This window comes from Protopterus annectens, chromosome 2.part1 (assembly GCF_019279795.1).
Source record: "Protopterus annectens isolate FY-2018-M chromosome 2.part1, PAN1.0, whole genome shotgun sequence".
Taxonomy (NCBI): domain Eukaryota; kingdom Metazoa; phylum Chordata; order Ceratodontiformes; family Protopteridae; genus Protopterus; species Protopterus annectens.
Window position 1 is genome coordinate 1,456,702,970 of NC_056729.1, and position 25,848 is coordinate 1,456,728,817.

Here is a 25,848-nt window from a genome sequence, read left to right on the forward strand (position 1 = left end):
TGGTGGATAGGCATATAGGAGTCCCAGGGCCCAATAGTGTACGAGCGAGTCCCTTGGGCTGTCTCCTGATGGGGGATTCATGTCAAAGTAGCTTCTTCATTTGGCATTCATAGGGGATGCAGAGAGGTTGCAGCAAGGCTGGCCCCCATCTCTGGGAAATCTTCTCCGCAACCTCATTTTTGAGGGGCCATTCATGTGGCATCAGATAGGCTCTGCTCAGTTTGTCCGCAATCATGTTGGATTTTCCCGGGATGCGCATTGCTATCAGAAACCACCCGGTGGATACAGCCCACTGACAAACTCTCAGGGCCTCTCGAGATAAGGGGTAAGATCTGGTTCCCCCTTGCTTGTTGATGTACCCAGACCACAGACATGTTGTCGGTCTGAATCGCAATCGCCCCCCAGAGGTAGAGAGTGATGAAAATACTGCACCGCCAAAAGTACCGCTCTCAACTCCAGGACATTAATGTGCAAATGTGACTGTCTCTGACCAGGTGCCTTGGGCTGTTCTTCCCTGAAAAAGTCCCCCCTTCACCCTATTAGAGAAGCGTCCGTGGTCACCGTGGCTGATGGCGGGTGAAGAACAAAAGGGAGACCTACTGTTACCTGATGGCTGGTCAACCACCCATGAAGATCCTTTCTGCATGAATCTGTAATCATTATCAAGAATGACATTGGAAGTTGTTGGCAAGACCAATGGGTGAAGCGTAACCAATGAAGTATTCTCATGTGCATATGTCCCAGAGGAAAGTACAGTTGTATACACTTACCATAAATGTAGATGTTCGAGTGTATCCACTGTTGCAGTCATTACATTACGTTCATCTCCTTGCAGTAGCCCTCAGTCGGCCTGATTAACAAAGTCTTGGGTCCCGCGTCGGTTGCTGTCCCTTCTTCCATGACGTCAGGGGTATAAAACATGCAGCCGACGCCATTACATCAGTTTTACTTGCACCAGATGTCAGGTGCCCCCCTAATGGGAAGCAATTAAATCTATAATTATTTATTTATTTATTTATATTTGTTGACCGGGAGTGTCTGACTGGACGTAGGTCCATTTTCAGCGGAGGCCCGGAGAGAAAAGCTCCACAGTTAAACAGACAGTAGTTACATTGGATTACATAGCGATTAATTTACATAGCAATTACTTACAACATATTTACAGATGAAGAACATAGTACATCAGTAGACAACTAGAATCTTTATCTGTGAAGTACATAACAGACATTAACAAATGTTAAAATAAGAACTTCCTGCTGTATAATAAGTACTAGGCTTATGAACATCTAAGCTTGCTATAATTAAGGTAGTTAGTGGAGTGGAAAGAAAGGTAGTAGTTGGATGGGGTGGGTGATGATAGAGTGGGAGTTGCAAGGGCATAGCCAGCATGTTTTTAGGTGCGCTTTTAGTAAAGTTTTGAAGTGGGTGCATGATGGTATGGAGGTAATTGTGGGTGGGAGTGAGTTCCATAATTTGGCTGTGGTGCAAGAGAATAGTGCTTCACCAGTAGAGTTATTGGCTTTAGTGATCTGCAAGTGATTTTTGTTGCTGGATCTTAGTGGTCTGGTGGTGCGATATGGTTGGAGTAGATTCTGGAGGGATGGGACATTTAGTGGATGGTTTACTAGTTTGTGGGCGAGTGAGAGTTGATACTATTGAAGGAGGTGAGGGAGTTAAAGCCAGCCCAGTTCAGCAAGTGAGACACAGTGGTGACTACGGTAGGATGCCCCTGTGGCGAATTTGGCGATTTTGTTGTAGAAGGTCTCTAGCTTGTTTAGATCGCATTGCCTTAGGTTGGTAAGCTATAATACAAAGATATACCTCTAACAAAAAAGCAATGACACCAAAAAGCTTTTTGAGCATAGTAAGTGAGAGTAGAGGTACAGCCAAAAGAAGAAGGGGGCTGGAGGGTGGGTAAAGTACAGCTGTGTACACTTACCATAAATGTAGATGTTAGAGTGTATTCACTGTTGCAGTCATTACATTTGGGTAATCTGCTGGCAGGTTGCCCTCAGTCAGCCTGAATTCCAAAGGCTTGGGTCCTGCGTCGGTTGCTGTCTCCCCTTCCATGACGTCAGGGGTATAAAACAAGCAGCCGATGCCATTTTCTTTAGTTCTTCTTGCCCCAGATGTCAGGTGCCCCCCAAAAGGTAGCAAATATATATATATATATATATATATATATATATATATATATATATACATACATACATACATACACACATGCATCAATATAAACTTTACCTTCATCTACAAGCAAATACACCACATAGGTTGTAGAAGATAGAGAAGGAAAGAAAAGTACAGTTTTGTACCTACCATAAATGTAGATGTCCGAACTGGATAGCATCTGCAGTCATAACAAGTGGGTTGTCCTGTCGTCAGGCAGCCCTGCAGTCGGCCGGATTCCAAAGTCCGGGTCCGGCTTCGGCTGATGTCGCACTCCACCCGACGTCATCTCTGGTCGTCTTCGGGTATAAAAGCATCAGCCGACGCCATTTTCCTCAGTGTTTCTTGCCCCAGATGCCAGTAGCCCTCTTGCAGGCTAAAATTTGGATAGATGCCAATGTTTCCAAATAGATAGAGGTAAACACAACAATAAGCATGTATGTACATATATACAAACAAATACACCATAAAAGACTCCCCCCAACAGCTAGCTATTAGGAGGGTAAACACCCTAGGAGTACCACAGAGGGAAGGAGGGAGGTAATCCTGACTGCAGATGCTATCCAGTTCGACATCTACATTTATGGTAGGTACAAAACTGTACTATGTCCTTCATGGATGCATCTGCAGTCATAACAAGTGGGTAGAATACCATAGCCAACTAGGGGAGGAGGATAAAAGTAGATTATGGTGCGTTTAGGATCCCTTGCAGTACAGCAGTGGCAAACCCTGCTCGGGATCTGGAATAAAGAGGCAAATTATAATGCTTGGCAAATGTATGCACGGAGGTCCAAGTAGCAGCCTCAATAATGTCTTTGGTTGCCACTCCTCGTAAGAAGGCTGTGGTAGTGGCTGTTGCCCTTGTAGAATGAGGTCTTATGTTCTGTGGAATTGGTTTTCCATGGAAGGAGTAACAGTATCGTATGCAATTTCCTATCCATTTGGAGATTGTCTGTTTGGAAATAGGTTTTCCTTCCCTTCCTGCTGCATAGGCTACAAAGAGTTGGTCAGTCTTTCTGCTATTTTTGTTCTGTCCAAGTAGTAGCGTAGCTGTCTATGTACATCCAAGGTATGCAGTATTCTTTCCCCTCTGTTTTGTGGGTTGGGAAAGAAGGTAGGTAGGTGGATTGCCTGGTTTAAAGACACTCTGGATACCACCTTGGGCATAAATGTTGGGTTAGTCCTCAAGGACACTCTATCTTGGTGGAAGATTAGGAAGGGTTGCACTGCCATTAAGGCCTGTAGTTCTGAAACCCTCCTTGCTGAAGTAATTGCCAGTAGGAAAGCAGTTTTCCATGACAGGTGTTGTAGGTCTGCTGTTGCTGCTGGTTCAAAGGGTGATAGTGTCAACTTTTCTAGCACAAAGTTTAAATCCCAAGCTGGTAATGGTGGTTTCCTTGGAGGTTTTACATTCTTGATTCCTCTGAGGAACTGCCTGAGCAAAGGTGCTTGAAAAACAGGTGGATCAAAGCTGTATCCTGCTGAAATAGCTGGTGCATGTATCTTGATGGAGGAGTAGGACAGGCCTGAATGAAGAAGTTCGCCAGATACTCCAGAATGTTAGATATATCTATGTTTGTCACATCTTTTCCTCTTTCCGACTCCAAATGACAAACCTTTTCCATTTTCCAGCATAGTTTCTTCTTGTTGAAGGTCTGCGTGCTTCAAGAATAATGTCTTTAACTCTTTGGGAAAGTTCTGGATTAGCTGCTGCTATGTGATGTTCCATGCAGTCAGTTGCAGCGTTTTTAGGTTTGGATGTATGATGCTGTAGTTGTTCTGAGTTAACATCAAAGGCATCAGTGGTATTGGCCACATATTGTTACGAGACATGCTCTTCAGTAGTGGGTACCAGTGTTGTCTTGGCCAGTTTGGAGCTATCAGGATTATCCTTGGACGTTCTTCCCTTATTTTTAGCAGTACCTTGTGTATCAAAGGAAGAGGTGGGAATGCATATGCTGTTAGGCCTTTCCAGTTGAAGGAGAGTGAGTCCACTTTCCATGCTAGTGGGTGGAATGTCCTTGTGCAGAATTTTTGAGCTGGTAATTGAGAGGTGATGCAAATAGGTCTATCTGTGGCATTCCCCATTTCTTGAGATGGTCTTGAAGATGTCCGGGTGCAGCTTCCATTCGTGGGCATCCAGTGGTTCTGCTTAATATGTCTGCCAGAGTATTGTCTTTCCCTGGTACAAATATTGCCTGTAACTGAATGTTGTAGCTGAGTGCCAGGGTCCACAGCTCCAAGGTCATTCTGCATAGGAGGGTATGAATGAGTGCCTCCCTGTTTGTTGATGTACCACATGACTGTGGTGTTGTCTGTCCTTATCATCAACTGGCCCTCTTTGAGAAATGGTTTGAACTTTTGGATTGCCAGTTTTACTGCCAGCATTTCTTTTAGATTGATGTGCAGGTGAAGTTGATCCTCTGTCCACAATCCTTGCACGCATTTGTCCAGCATGTGGGCCCCCCATCCTAGGTCTGAAGCGTCTGTTGTGATGGTCTGGCTTGGTTGACATCTGCGAAAGGGTAGGCCTGTGTTTGACTGGCATGCCTGAGCCCACCATAGGAACTCCTGTTTTAAGCATGGAATTAGTGGGATTTCTGTTTCTAGACTGTGTCTGTGTTGGGACCATAAATTCTTTAGGTACCACTGTAGTTTCCTCATATGTAGTCTGGCAAATGGGACCAAGATTATGCATGATGCCATGAAGCCCAAGGCCTGTAGAACTTTTCTTGCTGTTAACTTGTTCAGCTTTGTTAGTGCCAAGAAGTAAAGAGGAAGTTCTTTTGTTTTTCTGTAGTCAGGGATGCCGTTTGTTGTGCTGTGTCCAATTCAGCCCAAGAAAGTCCTTGTTTGGGATGGTATCAGTCTTGACTTTTGTAAATTGACTGTGTATCCCAGTCCTTGTAGCAAGTAAATGACCCTTTGTAAATCTGTTGTCAGCTTGCTTTTGTTGTCCCCTTGTAGCAGGCAGTCGTCCAGGTATGGGTAAATTTGAATTCCTGTAGTCTGCAATGGCGATTACTGATGCCAGGCATTTTGTGAATACTCTGGGCAGTAGATAAGCCAAAGGGCAATGCTGAGAATTGATAGTGCTCTGATCCTGCAAGAAATCTGAGGTATCTTCTGCAGATTGGTCGGATGGGGACGTGCAGGTATGCCTCCTTGAGATCTAGAGTTACCAGCCAAGACTCCTTGCCCAGCATGGGAAGAAGTTGCTGTAGGGTCAGCATTTTGAATTTTGGGACAATGATATATGTATTTAAGGTGGACAGGTCGAGAATTGGTCTCCAACTTTTTCCTTTCTTGGAACTAGGAATAGTCTGGAGTAGAACCCTTTCCTTGTTCTGCTGTTGGCACTCTTTCCACAGCTTTCATGTTTGCTAACTCCATTATCTGGCGTAGAGCCTCTGTTTTTTGATTTGGAGGTAGATTTGGCATTCCTCTTTTGACTGGTAGAGTGTGGAAGTGAAACCGGTAACCTTGATCTATGGTTTGTAAAATCCACTTGTCTTTTGTTATGCAGTGCCAGTTCTTTGAAAATAAGGTTAACTTTCCGCCTAGAGGGGCTGCTATTTGTTCCCTGGTAGGCGGATTTAGGATTAAGTCACTGCGGTTGTGCTGATGTAGTGGCAGTGGCTGTGTCTGTGCCTCTGTTGTTACCTTGCCACTGTCGTCCTCTGTAGGCACCTCCTCTGGATTGGTTTCTGCCTCTGGAACGTCTATTTCTACCCCTTTGAAATTTTGTGGAGTCAGGAAAGGACCAATTTTTGGCAGGCCAGTTCCTGCTAAACCTTGGGGGTTGAACCTGCAAGAAATCTTTAACAGTTTGAACAGATTTTGCCTTTTCTTCCATTTTCTTCATAACCTGCTGGGCAGGTGTACCAAACAAACTTGTCTTGTCCATAGGAGCATCTAGCAACTTAGCTTTAACATGATCCGGTAAAGCTTGTTCCTTTAGCCATGCATGCCTTCTTATCACTGTGCCTGTCATGGCTGATCTAAATGAAGCCTCCAGTGCATCATAGCCACATTTTAAGGAATGGTTGCTAACCTGTTGTATGTTATTTACCATCTCTAATACATATTTCTTATCAAGAGATTCATCGGTGGTTAATTTTTTAGTTAACTGATCAAGCATAAACTCTTGGTATTGTATCATGTGAAACTGACAGTTCAAAGCTCTAGCTGAGAGAGTAGCTGAAGTGTAGACCTTTTACCCCATCTGTCTAGTGACCTAGCTTCCCTTTCAGAAGGAATAGGGTTTTTAGCTGTGGTCGGCTACTGCCTTGGGACCCTGGGATATAGTTTCTGGGTCTGCAAGTGGGGCCTTGTAAAGGTGGTGATGAGTATCTGGCACCCTGTAAAATCTGTCTGGTTTGGCAGGGGCTGGGGTAAAGAATCTGGAGCGGAGCAAACATCATTGAAAGCATCATCCACCACAGAGAGAACAGGAGGTATAGCTAAGGGCCTGTGCTGTGGGAGGTGCAGAAAGGTCCTAAGTCTTTTCTGGAGTCTGAAAAATCCTGTTGCTGCCATTGGAACTGTTCTCGCATGGCATGCAAGGTTTCCCCAAAGGAGAATTCTTCTGGTGGGGAAGCAGCTGGAATGGATTCTTCAGCATCCGAATCTTCAAAATTGGAGAAGGAGCCTCAGGCTGATCAGTTATGTCTGATTCATCAGCAGAATCATCAGTAGAAACTGGCTCAGGGGGCTCTGCCCTAGATCTCTTCTCAGGGGGCTGAGAGGCCCTATCTGGGTGAGGTTGAGATCCTCTAATTAAAGAAATTAAATCTTCTGCCAAAGAAAGCATTTGAGAACTAGAAGAGGGCCTGGATGTGGGGGGTTTAACAGGCATTGATTTAGTAGTCTTGGCTGCTTTAGCCCTGGCGAAGGCCTTAATGGACATGGCAGCTGGAGGCCTAGCAGCACCACGTGCTGGGGTAGAGACATCCAAGGGGATGGTGTCTGATAAGTCCACCACCGTAGTGGGTAAACTTTCTGAGGTCGATTCAAGAGTTGTAGCAGGGGCCTCAGTTGTTAGAATAGGTTCAGTTGTACTTTGAACAGTTTTCTCGGTTTCGGCCGAAACCGAGACACTCATGATTTGCTTTACCGTGGTTTCGGCGAAACAGCGGGCGCTAATGTCGGTCTTTATCTTTGCGTTTTTGGGGTAGTCGGAGGATCCGACGGCATAATGTACGCAAAATCAGTACCGAAAAACTGTTCTGCAAACTCCGACCGACGCCTAAGCGTTCGTCGGTTAAAAGAAGCACAGGCCGAACAGGCTGCTACGTCGTGGGCTGGGCCTAAACAAGGCAGACAGTATGAGTGGAAATCTTTATGAGGTATTTGTTTCCCACAGGTTAAACAATTGTTAACTTTTTCTGACATCGGCTGAGGCAAGAAAGAGTCCCCAACGGGTACTTAGCTTTAGAAGTCTTGAAGTAGTATTCGGTAGAAGTAATCTCTGGATCCGACCGACCGGCACTTGCGAACAGCTTCTGCTTCGGGCGCCACGCGGCAAGAAAGACTGAGGAAAATGGCGTCGGCTGATGCTTTTATACCCGAAGACGACCAGAGATGACGTCGGGTGGAGTGCGACATCAGCCGAAGCCGGACCCGGACTTTGGAATCCGGCCGACTGCAGGGCTGCCTGACGACAGGACAACCCACTTGTTATGACTGCAGATGCATCCATGAAGGACATCTCCAGAATGAAAGGGAGGATGGCGGGCGGGTAACCTGGACTGCAACAGTGAATACACTCGAACATCTACATTTATGGTAAGTGTACACAACTGTACTATGTTCTTCATGTTTCACTGTTGCAGTCATTACATTTGGGTAGAATCCCAAAGCTACGGTTGGGAGGCTGGAGTTAAACAGCATTAGGTGCGGCTATAAGGCCATGCAGAACTGTAGTGGCAAAGCCTGCCCTGGACTTAGAGTAGAGATGCAAATGATAATGCTTTGTAAAGGTGTGAACAGAACTCCAAGTAGCAGCCTCTAGAATGTCTTTGGTTGGTACTCCTCTGAGAAAGGCTGCTGAGGTAGCTGCAGCTCTGGTGGAATGAGACCTAATGCCCTTGGGCTCAAGTTTTCCATGGTGTAAGTAGCAGAAACTAATGCAGTGGCTTATCCACTTTGAAATAGTCTGCTTTAAAATAGCCTTTCCTTCTTATCCTGCAGCATATGTCACTAGTAATTGCTCAGTTTTTCACAGAGCTTTAGTCCTGCTCAAGAAGAATCTTAGCTGTCTGTGTACGTCCAAGAAATGCAGAATTCTCTCCCCCTTGTTCTGCGGATTTGGATAAAAGGTTGGCAGATGAATAGTTTGGTTAAGAGCCACACTGGAAACCACCTTAGGCATAAATGTTGGATTTGTCCTCAGAAACACCCTGTCTGGGTAAAATATGACAAAAGGCTCCACAGCCATGAGGGCCTGTAGCTCTGAGACTCTTCTTGCTGAAGTAATTGCTAGTAGTAGAGCTGTTTTCCATGATAAGAATTTTATATCAGCAGTAGCAGCTGGTTCAAATGGAGGCAGGGTGAGCTTTTCCAACACATAATTGAGGTCCCATGCTGGTATTGGTGATCTTCTAGGAGGCCTTACATTTTTGGCTCCTCTAAGATACTGCTTTAGTAAAGGATGAGAAAAGACTGGTGGCTCTGTATTGTAATGAGCTGAAATGGCAGAAGCATGGATTTTAATTGATGAGAAAGATAGGCCTTTGTCAAGCATCTCAAGTCAAGTATTGTAATATCTGAGGGATATTTGGTTCTGCTGTATCAGTTTCTTGTGCTCGATTCCAAGCACAGAATCTCTTCCATTTATCAGTATAAGATTTTCTAGTACTAGGCCTTCTGGCTTAAAAAATGACATCCATCACAGCTTTACTGAGAGGTGTTGTTTGTATAACTACATGATCAACCATGCTGCCAGGTTCAGTGTCTGGAGTTGATTGTGCAGGATCTGATTGTTTTGCTGGGACAGTAGTTGAGGTCTTTGAGGTAAGGTCCAAGCTGGGTACTGAGACAAGTTCCTTAGGATTGGGTACCAGTATTGGCGGAGCCAGTCCGGGGTAATAAGAAGTTATGTACCTACCATAACGTTCCATGTTAGTTGTCTTCTCTCGCCTTCTTTCTTGCTTGATGGGTTCGGAGCCGATCCCTCGGCTCCGACTCGGCACTTGCTAAGCTCGAGAGTCACTTTTACCAGCTTGAGGCAGCCCCATATCCCATGATGCAAGGCGGTAAGTACCCAGATCTCGTTTGCTGACAAAGGGCAATAGCACCAAGCATAAAATACTTCCCAAAGGAAGAAAGAAAACTTACAGATGGAAGAATGACCAGGTCTGAATGGTCTTCAGCATAACAGTTTCTTATACAAGGTCTGTCCAGGCCAGGGGGAAGGAGGGAGGGTCGCAAGAAAGAAGGCGAGAAGACAACTAACATGGAGCGTTATGGTAGGTACATAACTTCTTAATGTTAAGTTGTCAATCTCGCCTTCATTCTTGCTTGATGGGACCGCGTCCTAGCACCTCTATCCTGGGTGGCTCAATGGAACAAACTCTTGAGGACTGTAGAGCCAAAACTGGCTCTGTCCCTGGAGGCCAAGTCCAATTTGTAATGGGAAACAAAGTGTGAGGAGTAGCCCAAGTGGCGCTGCACAAATAGTGTCCAAAGGAAGTCTAGCTTGAAAAGCTGTAGAAGTAGCTAAGCTCCTAGTTGAATGTGCTTTAGGTTTTGAGCACAGCTGTTTCCCTGAGCGTATAAATTTCAGAGATGACCGAAGAAAGCCATCTGGACAAGGTCACTTTAGAAACAGGAAGGCCTTTTTATTATCCGCATAGGAAACAAAAGTTGATCAGATTTTCTAATTTTTTTGTTCTGTCCAAATAATATCTAAGTTGACGGTGGACATCAAGATAATGTAGCTTTTGTTCAGCTCTATATGAATAGTTAGGAAAAATACAGGGAGATCAATGGATTGATTCAGATTGTTCTTTGAAGCGACCTTAGGTAAAAGGTTGGATTAGTTCTCAAAGATACTCTGTCTTTGTGAAAAACCAAATAGGGGTCGAACCGAAAGAGCATGAAGTTCAGACACCCTCCTGGCAGATGTAATAGCCACTAGGAATAAAGTTTTCCAAGAAAGATATTTCAGGGAACAAGAAACAGCTGGCTCGAAGGGGAAGAATCAAGGATGTCAGCACTAAATTTAGATCCCACTGAGGAGGAGGATTCCTGATTGGAGGTTTTAGTAGGAAAATTCCTTTCAAGAAGGCCCTGCAGAGCCTATGGGACATAATATTATGATCTGCTATCCCGACATGAAAATTGGAAATAGCAGCCAATTGAACTCTGACTGTGGAAGAAGAGGAGCCTGCATGAAAAATCTCTGCTAAGAAGTCCAGGACTGCCTGAACAGGGGCAGTAAAGGATCAATATTTTGGGCCTTAGCCCAATAAGAGAAACGTTCCATTTGCTTGTATAAATCCTCCTGGTAGAGGATTTTAGCGAAGCTACTATGATGTCTCTAACTGGGTTAGAGATCAGAGGAAGCCTGGCTAAGGAAGGAAGTGGAGCAACCATGCTGTGAGGTTGAGAGAAGGGATTGACCGGTGCAGCTGACCCGATTGGTGAATCAGAAGATCTGGCACTGGGTCCAGATGCCACGGCTGCACCAAAAGGTGATGATGGAGGAACGGGAACCAAACTTGTCGAGGCCAGTAAGGGGCAATGAGAATCAATTTGGCTCTCAAAACGGTAGCTTTCTGGATCACCTGAGGGATCAGAGGAAATGGAGGAAAGGCATAAAGAAGTCGCTGGGGCCAAACCTGGGTCAGAGGGGCTCTGGGGGGATGGCCTGATAGAGGGAAGAGGCTGAAGAAGTCTGGACATTTGGTGTTTTGGGGAGTAGCAAAAGATCGTAACATGGGCGAGCCCATTCCAGAAAAATCTCTTCTGCTATAGATTGCTTGAGAGACCACTCGTGAGGCATGAGGATAGCTCTGCTCAATCTGTCCGCTATAATGTTGGTTTTCCCAGGGATATGCGTTGCTACCAGAAACCGATGAGAGGAGATCGCCCATTGCCATAGTCAGCGTGATTCTCGACACAAGGGGTAGGACTTGGTTCCGCCCTGTTTGTTGATATACCAAACTACAGACATGTTGTCTGTGTGGACTGCAATTGTCCCTACGGGAAGAAAGTCGTTGAGGGCTTGCAACGTTAAAAGCACTGCTCTCATCTCCAGGACATTTATGTGCAGATGGTACTCGACCGGCTGCCACGTCCCATGCACCATCCTGCCCTGATAATGACCCCCACCCGAGCAGGGAGGCATCCGTGGTGACAGTGGCTATCGGGGATGGGGGTACAAAGTACCTGCCTTGGTGAACCTGAGGCGATGTGATCCACCAAGCAAGATGCTCTTTGCATGTCTGTGTCACCAGAATCTGGTGACGCATTGGAAGTTGCTGATATGACCATTGTGTGAACAGCATCCACTGAAGAAGGCGCATGTAGAATCGAGCCAGGGAAGAAGAGTAATGGCCGCAGCCATGAGACCTAATACCTTTAGAACCATTCTGGCCTGTATCTTCTTGCTGGCCAGAATGATCCTGACATGAGTCTGAATGTCTGAAACTCTTTGTTCTGTAAGGGTAGCTGACATCCGAACAGTGTTTAAGTTTGCCTATGAAGGTAATAGACTGGCAGGGCGATAAGGATGACTTTTGAAGTTGATTGAGATGCCCAAATGAGAACAAAGGTCTATTGTGTAATCCCTGGCTTGTATAAGCTGATGCCTGGTGGTGGCTGACAGGAGCCAGTCGTCGAGATCTGGAAACACCTGGAATCCTTGGACGTCTCAGGTGAGCCGTGACCACTGCCATGCATTTGGTGAACACTCTGGGGGCTGTAGTGAGACCAAAGGGCAGGGCTCTGAACTGGAAATGACTGGACCCCAGCCGAAGCGGAGAAATCTCCTGAGCGTCTGTGAATTTTATGTGATAGTACGCATCCTGAAGATCTATTGAGCACATCCAGTTGTCCTTCTGTAAGAAGGGCAGAATTGACTGAAAAGTGACCATTCGGAATCTTGTCTTCCTGACAGACTTGTTGAGTCTGCTGAGATCCAATATTGGTCTCCAGTCTCCCGTCTTTTTGGGGACCAAAAAGAACCTTGAGTAGATTCCGGGCTCTGAATGGTCTATTGTAACTGGCTGAATGGCTCTTTTTTGCAGTAGTTTTGAGATTTCTGACTCTGCAATCTCCCTTAGACCGGGTGGTACATCTGGAAGGGAACTTGAGGGGAAGGGACTTTCCTCGAAAGGAATTATATAACCCTTGGATATGATCGACTGTACCCATCTGTCTTGAGTGAGGGAATGCCAGGCTTCTGGGTACAGTGATAATCTTCCCGACTGCCTCCAAGGAGGGACAGCCGGCAACACCTCAGGGATGCTGAAAGGGCTTGTCAGAGAGGCTCCCTGTTTCCCTGGTTCTTGGACTCCCTCTGCCTCTAGGCGTCTGTTGTTGTTACCCCTCTGCCTCTACGGGTAAACTGACCACGTGAATCCGGCGTGACTCCTTGGGATTTACGGAACCACATCTTCCCGCCCTTCTGTCCTTTGGGATAAGGTCTAGAAGGGGTGGAAAAACGGACTCCAACAGCAGAAAGAGTCTTGCCGTCCTGCTCGCACCTGGTCAAGGTTTCCTTCACCTGAGGGCCAAACAAAGCTGACCCATCAAAGGGAGAATTTGTGAAGGACGCCTTAAAGGGATCCGCAAAATCACATAGCTGCATCCAGGCTTGGCGTCTAAGAGCCACACCTGTACCTGCGGCCCTACTCGCTCCATCAGCAGCATATGATATAAGCCGCATGGAGGAGTTTGCAATGGAGTTAAGGGTTCCTAGCTGCAAAGCAATTTTTTCTTGAGCCCCTGCAGCTGTAGGATCCTGAACTACTTCTCCCAGCTCCTTCAGGATATCCCTCTGGAGTCTGGTGAAGTGACATAGGTAATTCAGCGAACGCATAGCAAAGGTCGCTGAGGAAAACATCCGCTTACCTATCCATGGTCCTAGAGTCCTTATTAGGAGGATGGACGGGCACGGAAGGATCTGCAAGTTCCTTTTGGTGGCAGCCACCACCATGGCATCAGCGGGACACCCTTGGTAAGGAATTGTTTGTCAGACGGGCAGTTATAAATTTTGAAGGCCTCCTAGGGACTGGCTCTACAGAGTCAGGAGCTGCCCCTTCGTGCAATAACCTGCATAAGGGGTCGAAGGCGGAGACACCCAGGAGGTGGAGGGCGAGATCCAAACGCCTCTAGGTATACTGACTCATCCTCAGAGGGATTGTTGGTGGGCCAGTTTCCCCTCTGTTTCAGAAGTTCTAGGATGTCTGAGAAGAAGACATCCTCCGAGGGGGATCTAGGGGATCCCTCTGACTCATCAAAGTCAGTATCCGAAGTGACAGACTGGGGAGTCTACATGCTTCCTCTTACAAGTCCTCTTCCTAGGAGGATCTCCCGAAACATCAGGAGAATCCTCGGAAGAGGGGGAAATTCCCAATGGGGAAACCTGAGGCGGAGGATCTCTGGGTCCTGTAGCAAGTGAAGTGGCAGAGATGTCAACAGGTACTATAGAGGGAGGAGCTACGGGAACAGACTGCTGACTGTTACCAGTGGCCAGTACACTCTTCATCACCTCGAATGCTCCCCTCCCAGGGAGGTCTGAGAGAACCCGCTCCGAAGAGCTAGGAACTCCAGGGACCACCGAAAGGGAAGTCTCCGAGGCAGATGTCGGAGCCGAGCTCACCAAGGCCGAGGCTCCAAGGGGAAGAGCGGGTTCGGACAAGGGTCCGATGCCACTCACCCCCTCGGAGGAGACCATGGAAGCCCGGCCACCGAATCCCTCTAAGGAAGGTCACAAAGAGGAGATAAGAGTAGAGGCTGAAGGAACAGAAGGGGGTATCCGTCCTCCAGCCGTAGCAGTAACCATTCCCGAAGACTCTAACTCCAAGCTCTGAGGTAGAGTTGAAGGAGGAACTGTAACGGGGTGTGGACCAACAGTCGTCTGTTGAGACGGACTGTGTAACATTTGGGCCAGTACCTGTGACTTAAGTAATCTACTGACCACTCTTTAAATATGGAACGCTTCACGAATTTGCGTGTCATCCTTGCGCAGGGGCCATGCTAATCTTCTCTGTATCGTTCCAATTTTAGTATATGTGCTGCCGAAGCAAGCACTTACCAGGAGCTGGTAAAAGGAGGACCTCATAAGCGAAGCGGCAAACGAGATCTGGGTACTTACCGCCTTGCATCATGGGATATGGGGCTGCCTCGAGCTGGTAAAAGTGACTCTCGAGCTTAGCAAGTGCCGAGTCGGAGCCGAGGGATCGGCTCCGAACCCATCAAGCAAGAATGAAGGCGAGATTGACAACTTAACATTTAGTATTATCTCTGGTTTCTCTTGTCTGACTTTTAGGAGTACCTTGGGAAGAAGAGGCAATGGAGTTCAAGGCGTAAACTGAAAGGTTTTTCCAACTGAAGGATAGGGCGTCCACTTTCCATGCTTGTCTGTGATAAGTCCTTGTGCGGAATCTTTTCAATTGATAATTTTGAGGGGAGGCAAATAGATCTACGTCTGGGCTCCCCCATTTCTTTGTTATCATGCTGAAACTTGTGGATCTAGTTTCCACTCGTGAGGATCCATAAGGTTTCTGCTTAAATCGTCTGCCAGAGTATTTTGTTTTCCTGGCAGGAATTGAGCTTGAAGATGTATCTGGTAAGTCAAAGCTGTGTCCCACAGTGCCATGGCTAATCTGCAACTGGGGTATGAGTGCGTGCACCCCCCTGCTTGTTTATATACCACAAGACCGTGGTGTTGTCCGTCTTTATCAGTAGTTGTCCTGGATGAAGTAAGTCCTCGAAAGTTGTCAGGGCATTTTGAACAGCTAGCATCTTTCTGGTTGATATGCAGATGCATTTGTTTTGGGGTCCATATGCCCTGAATGCATCTACCAGTCATGTGGGCCCCCCTGGCATAATCTGATGCATCTGCTGTTAAGGTTTGACTGGCAGGGGGTAGAGTAAAGGCCCGTCCCATGTTTTGGTGACATGCCTTTGCCCACCATAGAAACTCCTGTTGTAGGCAAGGAATGAGAGGAATTATTGTTTCCAGACTGTGACAATGTTGACTCCATAAACTTTTTAGGTACCATTAAAGTTTCCTCATATGCAGTCTTGCATATGGAATCAGTAGGATGCAGGATGCCATGAAGCCCAAAGCCTGCAGAATTTGTCTTGCAGATAACTGGGTTTTTGTTGCCATCAGTTTGAAGTAAGTAGTCAGTTGCCTTTGCTTGTCTGGCATGAGGTAAGCCATCTGGGCATTTGCATTCAAGCTTGCAACCAGGAATGTTATCTTTTGAGAGGGTACCAGTTGTGATTTCTTTTCGTTTATTGTGTACCCTAGGCATGTTAGAAGCCTTTTCACAAACGCCAGGTGTTGAAGAAGAATGTCCTTGTTCTCTGCTTGAATGAGACAGTCCAAGTAAGGATATATTTGTATACTTCTTTGTCTGCAAAATGCAATTACTGGTGCCAGGCACTTCGTAAAGACCCTGGGCGCAGTAGATAAGCCAAAGGGAGTGCAGAGAATTGGTAATGCATTAAGCCAGCCTTGAATCTGAGGTATCTTCTGCATGACTGTCTTATTGGGACATGCAGGTATGCCTCTTTTAGGTCTAATGTCACCAGCCAAGCATTCTTGCCCAGCATGGGCAGAAGCTGCTGCAAAATCAGCATTTTGAATTTTGAAATGTCCAGGTATGTGTACAAAATCGATCAATCCTGTATTGGCCGCCAGGCCTTGTCCTTTCTGGGTACCAAGAACAGTCTTGAGTAAAAACCTTGTCCTTTTTCCTGCTCTGGTACTGGCTGAATGGCCCCCATATCCATGAGGGACGTAACCTGTTTCTGTGCCTCTGCCCATTGATTTTTTGGCAGATCTGGCCAACCGTTTGCCATTGGCAGAGTATGGAAATGGAATCTGTATCCCTGTGATACTATGTTTAGCACCCACTTGTCCTGGGTTATTAACTGCCAATTTTGAGCAAAAAGTGCTAATTTTTCCCCTAAGGGTGCTGCCAAAAGCTAAGTGTTTGGTGAAGGCAGAGGGAAGTCATTGGGACTTGTTTCCTGTAGGTTTGCGCTTTATCTCCTCCAGATTTGAAGGTAGAAGCGCCCCATTGCTTCAACCTGTATGAATCCTGTGCCTGGTATTTAGAACCCTTAGGGCATCTGGATTTGCCCCTTTGAGCTCTGTCTGACACAGGAAAGGACCAATTTTTTGTAGGCCAGTGTCTACTGAAACTTGGTGGCTGCACTTGTAAGTCTAACAGTTTGCATAGACTTAGCTTTGTCTCCCATTTTCTTTAAAACCTCTTCTGTCTTAACACCAAACAGACTATCATGCTGTAAAGGTGCATCTAGTAATTTAGCTTTAACAACTCATCTCTTTTCTCAGTAACCTATCCTTCTCTCAACCAGTCATCAACTGGTTTCAGAGTTACCTATCTGTCTGCCAACAAGCAGTTGTTTTGGCAGGACAACCTATCCCCCCCAACTACCTGTCTCCACAGGAGTTCCCCAAGGGTCCATCCTGGGACCCCTACTCTCCCCTATTTTCACCAATAATCTAGCCTCAGCCACAACACATGGCACACTCATACAATACGCAGATGACAACCATCATTTGCACAGCCCACTCCTTACCAGAACTGCAAAAAGTCACACAGGAAGAATTTTCTTCTATTGAAACTTGGTTATCCAATGCCCAACTAATACTCAACCCAAACAAAACAAAATTACTAATCTTCCAACCCACCAAACTTACCCTAGACAGCTCTCACTTTATCACAGCAAAAGACACCACCACCATCCATCCTACAGAACACACCAAATTACTAGGAGTAGAAATAGACAAACTGAACTTTGACATTCACATTTCCATGACCATTAAAAAAGTGCACAAAAAACTAGGAGCATTACATAGAAATCAGCAACTACTTAAAGCAGCTAAAATTTCGGTAGCAAATTCTCATCTTATCTCTACCCTACTCTATGCCTCTCCAATATTTACTAACCTTAGACAATGCGAACTAAATAAGCTCGAAACCTGCTACAACAAAATCGCCAAATTCGCCACATGGGCTTCCTACTGTACTCACCACTGTCTCTCACTAGCAGAACTGGGCTGGCTAGAGCTCCCCCACCTCCTTCAATTGTACCAACTCACACTTGCCCACAAACTAATAAACCAATCACTAAAAGTCCCATCCCTCCAGAATCTACTCCAACCCTACATAACCACGAGACCACTAAGATGCAGCCACAAAAACCTCCTACAGGTCACAAGAGCCATTAACTGCTGGAGAAGCATTATTCCCCTGCACTATAGCCAAACTCTGGAACTCCCTCCCATCCTCAATTACCTCTGCAACTTCTTGCACCCACTTTAAATCCTTACTAAAATCACACTTCAAAACTTGCCAGATATGCCCTTGCAACACCCCCCCCCAATACCATCCACTCCCCCTACCCACTACCTCTCTCAGCCCCCTATCAACAACCTACTCTTAGCAAGCTTGGCTACTCATGTTCCCAGCTACCTACCACATAATACTAACTTCTTGTAGCAACAACTGCTAATGGCTGTTATGTACCTCAAAAACAGTTTGTATCAATTGTTCACTGATGAATCTCAACTACATTTTAACCATGTTTAGTATATGTCACCATATTTTAAAATTGTACTATGCTCTACAGCTGTTTTACATCTGTTTCTTCTTGTCTTCCGTCCTTAACTGGACTAATGTCTATATTTAAATGCTATGTTTTTTAACTGTATAATGCAAATAACAGTTAATGTGGAGCTTTTCTCCCCGGGCCTCCGCTGAAAACGGACCTATGTCCAGTCGGACTCTCCCAGTCAACAAATGTAAATAAATAAATAAATGATCAGGCTAATTTTGTTCCTTTACCCAGGCATGCCTCCTAATCACAGATCCAGTAACTGCGGCCCTGCAGGAGGCCTCTAAAGAATCAAAACCACATTGCAAAGTATGCTCTCCAACCTGTTCAGCTGCATGCAATGTTGTATCTTTCAGCTTTTCCCGGTTAAGAGTCGCCACAGCGGAACTCCGGTCCGCTAATGATTGGCAGTAGATTTTTACGCACCGAGTTGCCAGCCCTGACGTACAACCTTCAACGAAGGTACGCCCATTCACACGTCTCCACACAGAAGACGCTTTAGCAGAGAATCGAAAAGAACAACGTCTTATTGTGAGACGACAATGCTACCACAGCACCACCACCGCGGTCTTTATTTTCTGCACATTCAGAAAGCAACATAATTTTCTGTTTCAGCAATCCAATAGCATATTGTTGATACTTAAGCATATGAAACTGGCAGTTTAAGGCCCTAATTGCCATGGTTGCAGATGTATAAACCTTTTTTCCCCATCTATCCAGTGCCCTTGAATCTCTGTTAGAGGGGTAGGATTTTTTGCTGTTGAGGCCTTAACTCCCTTTGGACCCTGTGAAACAGTTTCAGGATCAGCAGCAGGGTTTCTAAATAAAAATTTGTGTAAGTCAGGGACCCTGTAATATCTGTCAGGTTTGCTGGGAGCCGGAGGTAAGGAGTCAGGGGTCAAGCTCGACTCCGAAAACACATCATCCACAATGTCTAAAACAGGGGGTATGGCTAAAGGTCTGTGCTGAGGGAGAAGGAAATCCCTGAGCCTCTTTTTTGATTCTGAGAAATCTTGACTCTCCCAGTGAAAATGCTCCCTCAAAAGTATGCAAGGTTTCTCCAAATGAATAATCCTCAGGAGGCGATGCAGATGGTATAGATTCCTCTGCATCAGAATCCTCATAGGGAGGAATAGACAATTCCTGATCAGAAGAGGAATCAGAAGAAATAGAAACCTGGTCTGAAGATTCATAATCAGTGTCTTGCCTAGGCCTCTTATCCAGAGGGGGATGAGAAGCCCTGATCAAGATAATAAGGTATTCAGCCATTTTGATCATCTGTTTTTTAGGCATAGAGGCCTGTGCACGTGGCTCATGCATCAGTTTTTTAGTTTTAGAAGTTGCTTTTGTCTTTGGTTTTGCAGCTGTCGTCGGTTTGATATAAAAATGTTGAGGCCTGAATACACCCTCAGAAGCCGGTGCCTGCTCAGCAGCTCTGGACCCATCTGAGGGAGATGCATCCTTGGGTCCAAAACTGAGTATCTAGTGGCATGCCGGACTCCACATGGGTGTCGATAGGGGCCTGCAACTCGAAAGTAGCAGGTATCAGGGGCTGCGAAAGCGCCTCACTGAGTACCGGCGACTGGCTTAGGAGAAGCTTCGTCATCGGTTTTGGACATCGACTGTCTCTCTCTGTCCTTTTCTTTGCATTTTTATGTACTCCGGTAGTCGGTAGTAGGATACCACCTTGGGCATGAAGGAGGAATTGGTTCTGAGGGACACCCTGTCCGCATGAAAGATGATGAAAGGCTCCACTACCATAAGGGCCTGTAATTCAGATACCTTTCTTACAGAAGTGATTGCTAAAAGGAAAGCGGTTTTCCAGGAAAGGAATTTTAAATCTGCCATAGCAGCTGGCTCAAAAGGAGGAAGAGTGAGTTTCTCCAAGACAAAGTTAAGGTCCCAGGCTGGAGTTGAGCTCTCCTGGGTGGCCTTAAATTTTTGGCCCCTCTGAGGAACTGCTTGAGCAGTGGATGAGAGAAGAGGGGAGGTTCTGTGTTATAATGAGCTGAAATGGCTGAGGCGTGAATTTTGATGGAGGAAAAAGACAGGCCCTTGTGAAGCATCTCAGTTAAGTATCGTAAAATCTGAGGTAAATTGAGCGCTGCTGTGTTCATCCCTTGAGATTGGTTCCAGGCACAGAATCTTTTCCATGTTTCAGCATAAGATTTTCTAGTACTAGGCCTCCTAGCCTCTAAAATGATATCCATCACTGATTTACTGAGGGGTGGTAAAGGAGAGAGTAGGTAATTAGCTAGGCTGCTAGGTTCAGGGTTCGCAGCTGAGGGTGCAGAATCTGGTTCACCTGCTGAGGAAATGGGGAAGGAGTCTGAGGCAGGTGCCATGGATCCAAGCGTGACACACTGCGCAGAAGGGGGTACCAGTGTTGGCATGGACAGTCTGGTGCAATTAAAATCATCCTTGGCTTGTCATGTTTGATCTTTACTAGCACCTTGACGAGCAGAGGCACAGGAGGAAAGGCATAAACCGATAGGTTTTTCCAGCTGAAGGATAAAGCACCCACTTTCCAAGCTAGTTTGTGGGGAATCCTTGTGCAAAATTTGTCCAATTGATGGTTCTGGAGGGAGGCAAACACGTCTATATCTGGGCTCCCCCATTTGCTTGTCAACATGTTGAAAATCCTTGGTTCCAGTTTCCACTTGTGTGGGTCCATGAGGTTTCTGCTTAGTCCATCTGCCAGTGTATTTAGTTTTCCTGGCAGGAACTGAGCTAGTAGATTCACTTGGTAGCTCAAGGCTGTGTTCCACAATGCCATGGTTAGTCTGCAGAGGGAGTAAGAGTGTGTACCCCCCCGACTGTTTATGTACCACATCACCATGGTGTTTGTCCATCTTCACCATTAGTTGTCTTGGAAGAATGTGGTCCTTGAACACTGTCAGAGCATTCTGTACAGCTAACATTTCCTTTTGAAATATGTGTAGGTGCATTTGACTTGGGTTCCATTTGCCCTGAATGCACTTCCCTGCCAGGTGAGCCCCCCATGCATAGTCTGATGCGGCTGTTATGGTTTGGGCGGCAGGGGGTAGTGTGAATGGTAGTCCCCTGTTTTGATGGCATGCCTCTGCCCACCAAAGGAACTCTAGGCATAGGCAAGGTATGACAGGAATCATTGCTTCTACATCCTGTTAATGTTGACACCATAGGCTTTTGAGATGCCATTGCAGTTTCCGCATATGCAGCCTTGCATATGGAATTAAAAGAATGCAGGAGGCCATGAACCCCAAGGCTTGCAGTATTTGCCTTGCAGATAGCAGGGTTTTTGTGGCCACTTGTTTAAAGTAGGTTGTCAAATGAATCCTTTTCTCTGGCGAAGTTGTATTCAAGCTTGCTCCCAGGAATACAATTTGTTGACAGGGTACCGGCTGTGATTTCTTTTCGTTAATAGTGTACCCAAGACAAGTCAGTAACCTTTGAACAAAGGCCAGATAATTCAAAAGTATGTCCTGACTTTCTGCCTGAATTAGACAATCATCCAGGTATGGGTATATTTGAATATTTCTTTGCTTGCAAAATGCAACGACTGGAGCTAAGCACTTTGTGATTACCCTGGGCGCAGTAGATAAGCCAAAGGGCAGTGCAGAGAACTGATAGTGCATGCAGCCTGCTTTGAAGCATAGATATCTTCTGCAAGACTCCCTGATAGGGATGTGCAGGTATGCTTCTTTAAGTCTAGTGTTGACAACCATGCATCTTTGCCTAGCATAGGAAGCAGCTGGTGAAGAGTCAGCATCTTGAATTTTGGAATCACCAGAAAGGTATTTAGAGTAGAAAGGATAGGACGCCATGTATTGCCTTTTCTGGGTACCAGAAAAAGTTTTGAATAGAAACCTTGTCCCTTTTCTTCTTCTGGTACCAACTGAATAGCCCCCATGCTTAAGAGAGAGAGAGTACTTGATTTTGGGCCTCTGCCACTGATTTGGGGGTAGATATAGCCACCCGCTTGGTGTTGGTAAGGTGTGGAAGTGAAATCTGTATCCTTGGGACACTATTTAAAACCCATTTGTCCTGGGTAATGAGTTCCCAGTTTTTGGCCTGCAGACCAATCTTTCCGCCTAAAGGAGCAGTCAGTTGGGAAGTGCTTGGAAGTTTTAAAAGTAAGTCATTAAAACAGTTTTCCATGGGGGGGGGGGGGGGAGTCTTTCTACTCCCTGATTTGGATGCAGAAACCCCCCACTGCTTAGTCTTGTGTGTCCCCTGGGACTGAAACCTGGAGTTTCTGCTGTGTCTGGGTTTGGTTTAAGAAGACATGGAAGAGGCTGGAAAGGACCAATTCTTAGAGGGCCAGTGCCTACTAAATCTAGGACGCTGAACTTGTAAGAAATATTTAACAGTTTGCATATATTTAGCTTTATCTTCCATCGTTTTAAGAACTTCCTCAGCCTTGTTGCCAAACAAGTGGTCCTGATTTAAGGGAGCATCCAACAGTTTAGCTTTAACATGATCAGGCAAAGACTGCTCCTTAAGCCAAGCATGCCTTCTGAGCACAGACCCAGTAACAGCAGCCCTGCAAGAGGCCTCTAATGAATCAAATCCACATTTCAAAGTATTTTTCCAACCTGCTCAGCAGAATGCATTAAATCCTGTAATTCTTTACTTTCCGCACAGTCTGGAATCATTTTCTGTTTAAGCAATCCAATAACATGTTGCTGATACTTTAACATATGAAACTGGCAGTTTAAAGCTCTAATGGCCAAGGTTTCAGAAGTGTAAACCTTCTTATCCCATCTATCCAGCGCCCTGGAGTCTCTATCAGGAGTAGGATTTTCAGCAGTAGAAGCCTTAATGCCCTTGGGTCCCTGTGAAACAGTCGCCGGATCTACAATACGATTTTTAAACAGGAACTTGTGTGAATCAGGAACCCTCTAATATCGGTTAGGTTTTCTGGGAGCAGGAGGCAAATAATCAGGGGCCAAACTAGATTCCGAAAAATCATCAACAATGTCTAGTACAGGAGGAATAGCTAAAGGCCTATGCTGAAGCAGGAGTAAGAAATCCCTAAGCCTCTTTTTTGAATCAGAAAAATCCTAGCTTTCCCAGTGGAAATGCTTTAGAGTGTGTAAGGTTTCACCAAAACAAAATCCTCTGGAGAGGAAGCAGAGGGAATAGAGTCCTCTGCATCAGAATCCTCAGAAGTAAATAAGGGCAAATCCACATCATCAAAAGAATCAGAAAAATCAGAATCCTGGTCAGAAGATTCATAAACAACTTCAGTCCTAGTTCTCTTAGAATGGGGGAGGTTGGCTTCTCCTGATTAGAGTTATAAGATATTCAGCCATTCTTATTTGTTTTTCAGGCATAGAGGTCTGAGCACACGGCCCGGGCATCGGTTTTTTAGGCATGGTTCGAGATTTAGGCCTAAATGAAGGAGGCATTGGTTTAATATGCAAGTCCGTAGGCCTGAATACACCCTCAGAAGTGGGTGCCTGTAGAGCAGCTACGGACCCATCCAAGGTAGAGACATCCGCAGGTTCCATAGTTGAAGCATCTCAAGGCATACCAGACTCTGAATGGGTCTCAGAGGCCTGCGAATCAGAAATAGCGGGATCAGGGGCTGCAAAAGCACCTCACTGAGTACCGGCGACTGGCTTAGAAGCGTTGTCGGCAGTTTTGGACCTCGGCGGCCTGTCTCAGTCTTTATTTTTGCGTTTTTTCAGAATCCTGGTAGTCGGGTGGCTAACCGATGACATTTCTGGATAATTAAAAGGAGAACCGAAATATTTAGAGGCGAAAACATACAGACTACGGATAGTGCGCTGATTAAAGAAAGCACAAAACCGACAGCAAGGTACGTCGTGGTTAGGGCCTAGGCAAGGAATACAGTACGAATGAAAATCTTTATGAGGCATTTGCTTTCCACAAGTAATGCAATTAACTTTTACTGACATCGGTAAGGAGCAAGAAAAAGTTTCCCAATGGGGTACTTAGCTTTAGTTGAAGACTTCAGTTCTGAAACTCGAAAACGAAAATTTCAGAAGTCTGCCGACTGGCACTTGCGAACTGCTTCTGCTTCGGGCATCGCTCTGTAAGAAAGACTGATGTAATGGCGTTGGCTGCATGTTTTATACCCCTGACAACCTGATGTCATGGAAGAAGGGACAGCAACCGACGCAGGACCCAAGACTTTGTCAATCCGGTCGACTGAACGCTACTGCAAGCAGATAACCCTAATGTAATGCCTGCAACAGTGAAACACGAAGAACATCTGCTATGAGCGTTGCTGCCATAGTACCTAGTAATTTTAACACTTGACAGGCTGGTACTTTTCTGCTCGTCAGAATGTCTGATACCTGCTGCTGAAGAGTGACTATTCTGTCCAGTGGCAATTTTACCATGGCGGTGTGGTGTCCAAGTCTGCTCCGATAAAGGAGATGCGCTGCGATGGTGACAACGCAGACTTGTCAAAGTTTATAATTATTCCTAACTGAGAGCACAGACTGAGTGTGTGAACACTGGATTGAATTAGTTGATGCCTGTAGGTGGCGGTGAGGAGCCTATTGTCCAGATATGGAAACACTCTGAATCCTAGACGCCTCAGGTGAGCCATAACCACTGGCAGGCATTTGGTAAACACACTGGGAGCTGTTCTGAGACCAAAGGGCAGTGCTTGGAATTGATGTGACTGGCTCCCAGCCGGAAACGCAGGTGATCTCTGGATGGTCTGGCCATTTTGATATGATAGTACGCATCCTTGAGATCTATAGAGCACATCCAATCGCCATTCCTAGGAACGGAAGAATTGACTGAAGCATGACCATGAACTACTTCTTTACGAAGGTGTTGAGTCTGCTGAGATCCAAGATGGGCCTCTAGTCCCCTGTTTTCTTTGGAATTAAAAAATAATCTGGATTAAGTTCCGGATCATATTTGGTATTCTGGGACTGGCCGGTTGACTCATTTTCCTGCAGCCTTTGGATTTCTATGGCTGCTTGATCCCTGACACTGGGTGGAACGACTAGGATTTTCCTCCGAACAGGTGGGGTTTTCTGAGAATGGGATGATGTAACTTCTGGTAACAATGCTTCGTACCCAAGAATCTTTTGTAATTTCTAGCCAGGTGTCTGGATACAAAGACAAGCGAGCCCTGACTGCCTCCAGAGTAGGACGGTCGAGCCTCCTTTCAGGAGCACTGGTAGAGCTTGCCAAAGAACTGATCCCTGCCACCCTGGTTTTGTGGACCCTCTCTGCTGCCTGGAAGGCGCCTTCCATTATTGCCCCCTCCTCTACCCCTGGAGGGGGTGTTCACCACGTGTGCTCTGAAAAACTCCTTGGGACTTCCGGAACCACATTTCTCCACCCTTTTGCCCTTTGGTGTACGGTCCTGTAGGGGTGGAAAAATGGACTCGTACGGCAGAGTCTTTCCATCTTGCTCACACCTAGTGAGTGTCTCCTTGACTTTAGGCCCGAAAAGGGACGAGCCATCAAACGGGGTATTAACGAAGAAAGACTTGAAGGCTTCCGCAAAGGAGCATAAGTGCATCCAGGAATGTCTCAAGAGCTACTGCTGAACCCGCTGCCCGATTCGAACAATCAGCTGCATAAGAAATGAGCCGCATGGATGAATTAACTATGGAATTAAGGGTACTGAGTTGGGCTGTCACCTTATCCGAGACACCTTCAGCTGTACTACCCTGCAGAGCATCTCCAAGTTCTTTTAGGAGATCTCTTTGAAGGCGGGTAAAATGTGTCAAGTAGTTGAGCGATTGCATGGCAAGAGTCGTGGAACTAAAGATGAGTTTCCCATACCTATCCATCTTACTGGAATCTCTATTAGGAGGATGGATGGTAGGAGAGGTTTCTGACATCTCTTTCTTGGTGGTGGCCACCACCCCC

The 25,848-nt window shown here is 46.0% G+C and overlaps 1 protein-coding gene and 1 non-coding gene across 2 annotated transcripts in view; both read right to left on the reverse strand.

Annotated features, from left to right (window-relative positions):
- Positions 1 to 25,848, reverse strand: part of UBE2K (ubiquitin conjugating enzyme E2 K) — a 1,186,450-nt gene that overhangs the window by 313,591 nt on the left and 847,011 nt on the right. The gene's annotated exons all lie outside the window — the stretch shown is intronic.
- Positions 14,324 to 14,430, reverse strand: LOC122795187. The gene has a single exon (XR_006363782.1). It is a non-coding gene; the product is annotated as a U6 spliceosomal RNA (small nuclear RNA).